The sequence below is a fragment of the Mustela nivalis genome, assembly GCF_964662115.1.
Source record: "Mustela nivalis genome assembly, chromosome: 7".
NCBI classification, from domain to species: Eukaryota; Metazoa; Chordata; class Mammalia; order Carnivora; family Mustelidae; genus Mustela; species Mustela nivalis.
In genome coordinates, this window is record NC_139026.1 from 133516094 (window position 1) to 133519194 (window position 3101).

Here is a 3101-nt window from a genome sequence, read left to right on the forward strand (position 1 = left end):
TTGATAAATGTATATTCCCACATAACCACAACCACGTTAAGATAGGGAGCACCTACCTCACCCCAAAATTCCTGGTCTTAGACAACCACCAATTTGTCTTCTGTCACTGTGGGTGAATGTTGCCTTTTATAGAATTTCATATAAATGAAGTTAATATCATGACTTCCTAAAAATCCCACTTAAAATTTTTTAGGGTTGATTTATTTATTTTAGAGAGAGAGTACACATGCACGTGGTTGCAGAGAGGGAGAGAGAGAGTCCTTAAGCAGACAGCCCACTGAGCACGGATCCCCATGCGGGGCTCGATCCCCCAACCCCAAGATCTGAGCCAGAACCAAAGAGCCACATGTTTAACTGACTGAGCCACCCAGGTGCCCCTCAATTAACGTTTTTGAAATTCAGTCCGTGTCGCACGGACATCAGCAGCCCATTCCTTTTCATTGCTTCCTAATGTTCTATTATATGATTGTAACTCAATGTGTTTACCCTTAAGACATTTGGATTCTTTTCTGTTTTAGGCTATTATGAACAAAGTTATCATGAATATTAGCATCCAAAAATTTTTGTGGACATATGTTCTCATTTTTCTTGGGTAAGCACTTAGGAACGGAGCTGCTGTCTCATATAGTAAGTGTATTTTTAACTTAAAAGAAACTGCCAACTGTTTCCCAAGCTAGCTGTACCACTTTGTATTTCCATCAATAATGCCCAAGATTTCCAGTTGTTCCAAACCAGAGCCAGTGAAATGGGTGTAAATCTATATCTCAGTGTGGCTTTAATTATACTTTCCGGATGACAAGTAATGTTGAATAGTTTTTCATGTATTTATTGGCCATTCATTCAGTTCTCTTGTGAAGTGTTTAAAATCTTTCTCCCATTTTTACAAAAAATAGGGCTGTCTTCTTATTAGTTATTAGTTATTAGTTTGTAAGAAGAGTTCTTTTAAATTTTTTAACACAAGTCTCCCGTCAGATATATATTGTATTCTTCAGTCTAACTTGCCTTTTCGTTTCCTTAAAGGTGTCTTCCAAGCAACTGAATTTTAAATTTTGGTAAAATTGAGTTTTGCTCTAGTTTTTATAGTTTGTGTTTTGTGCTTTCTCCATAATTGCCAAGATTTTCTCTGGTTTATCGCCAGACATTTTATAATTTCAGGTTTTACACTTAGATCTATCTGCCATCTTTTTCCCCCCCCTCCAAGCCAAACTGTATCCAGCTTTATTAAAGATACTTTCCACAGATAATCATGGTACTTCAGGCAGGACATGGGCAGACAATCGGTAACAGTATACAACAACTTTCAAACTCCCTTCTTCAATGGACTACCGAAATCAGAAATCCATTATAAAACCCAATGAACTCTTCATGGAATGCCCTGAACAGGGAGAGGTTAGCATGAAGGTTGTCATGTCACACTTAGCAGGTCTTTCAACGGGTTTTCACAACCTGACCCTGACTTTCAGGAAATGAAATGAAAATGGCAGAGGTATCCATCTGAAGATGCAAAAGCTAAAAAAGGAATTCTTTTGAAGGACGCCATCTCCACGGTGACACTGGAGAGTCTAGATTGCCTGACATACTAGAACCATTTCTTGTTGTCAGGTTCCAACAGGTGTCTGGGTTTAAGGGAGTCAAGTCTATGTTGGAGGCAGAGGGAGAAGAAGACATAAAAAATAAATTTTAGTCTTTCCACATGACAAAGCGTTTGTGCCAATGTGGCTCATGTGTGTCAACATTAAGGAATCCCTCCTTCTGGAAACCAAGAGAAAGATTCTCAAAACTCGGAGAGGTGTTTTCACTCCTATCAATCTAGCTTTGGAGATATTCTGTTAGTGATCTATGTCCGTCCCCCAGCACAACAATAAAGCATTCTGTGTGCTAACAACAGGGCTAAAAAAGGTAAAACAAAATTTTGCATTTTTATAAAATTGGATAAAAAGTCATATTTCAGGCTGTACAGTCAACGGAATACAGTTATCAAAAATGCACAAACTTCATTTGGCCGGTGCAGCGGCTTCAGCTTTCTGCGCCTGCTCTACTCGGGCATCTCCATTTGGGCCTCTCCATTTTCTGCAGGGGGGCTCGCGTCCTTGCCAGAGTCAGCTTTCCCCTTCTTCCTTTGGGTTCCTTCTCTCCCTTCTTGGCAGGGGCCTTTTTAGGCTTGGGTTCTGCTTCAGAGAAGGAGGGTTAGCATATAACTTTGCAGATCTCCGCTGTGGTTTATCCTTCACCTTGGCTTTATCTCCTTTAGCACCCCCTTGGGCCTTTCGCGTGGGCATGGCGGCCATGGAGTGGGACACAGGCGCTGGGTTGGGGGCATGTGGCACGTGCTGGCTTTGGCCAGTCCAGGGTCGTTCTCACCTCTTCTTCTGATCTGTCTTCCATCTTGTGTAAATTTTTGCGTGTGGCATGAGAAACAGATCTTGAGGTTCTTTTCATTTAATCAGTGTCTATTCGGATACTCAAGGCCCAATTGTTGGAATGACTATCCTAATCGATTAACTTGCATCTTTATAAACAATCAATTGACGATACATGTGCGGTCTATATCTAGATTTCAGTCCATAGATCTGTATGTCTATCCATATGCAAATATTACATTACCTTGATTAGTTACTTCCCAGAAGGTCTTGAAATCAGATAGTTACAAGTCATGCGACTTTGTTCTTTTTTTCCCCTTAAAATTATTTTGACTATCTTAGTATTGGCATTGGATTCCATATAAATTTTAGAATCAACTTGCCAATTTCTACCCAAAAATCCTGTTGAGATTTTGATTAGCGTGGCTTTCCATCTACAGAACAATTTGGGTACCATTCACATAATTTTATTTTAATTTATCTTACTTTATTTTATTTTATTGTGGCAAGAATTCTTAACATGAGATTTACCCTCTTTACAAAATTTTAAGTGTACAAGTCAGTATTGTTAACTCTAGACACAATAATTGATTAATTAACACAAGAATTGAAACCTTCACATGTTGGTTTTCCAATCCTTTAACATGCTGCATTTCTAAACTTATTTACATTATCTTTAATTTCTCTCATTTTTTGTATTTTAGAGTACAGCTCTTGCACATATTTTATTAAATTTATTCC

At 38.7% G+C, this 3101-nt stretch overlaps 1 pseudogene across 1 annotated transcript; it reads right to left on the reverse strand.

The window, feature by feature from the left end:
- Positions 1-1994: 1994 nt before the first annotated feature.
- LOC309868722 (non-histone chromosomal protein HMG-17 pseudogene) lies at positions 1995-2279 on the reverse strand (annotated as a pseudogene). Its single transcript has one exon. The product of its transcript is annotated as a non-histone chromosomal protein HMG-17 pseudogene (transcript).
- Between the last annotated feature and the right edge of the window lie 822 nt (positions 2280-3101).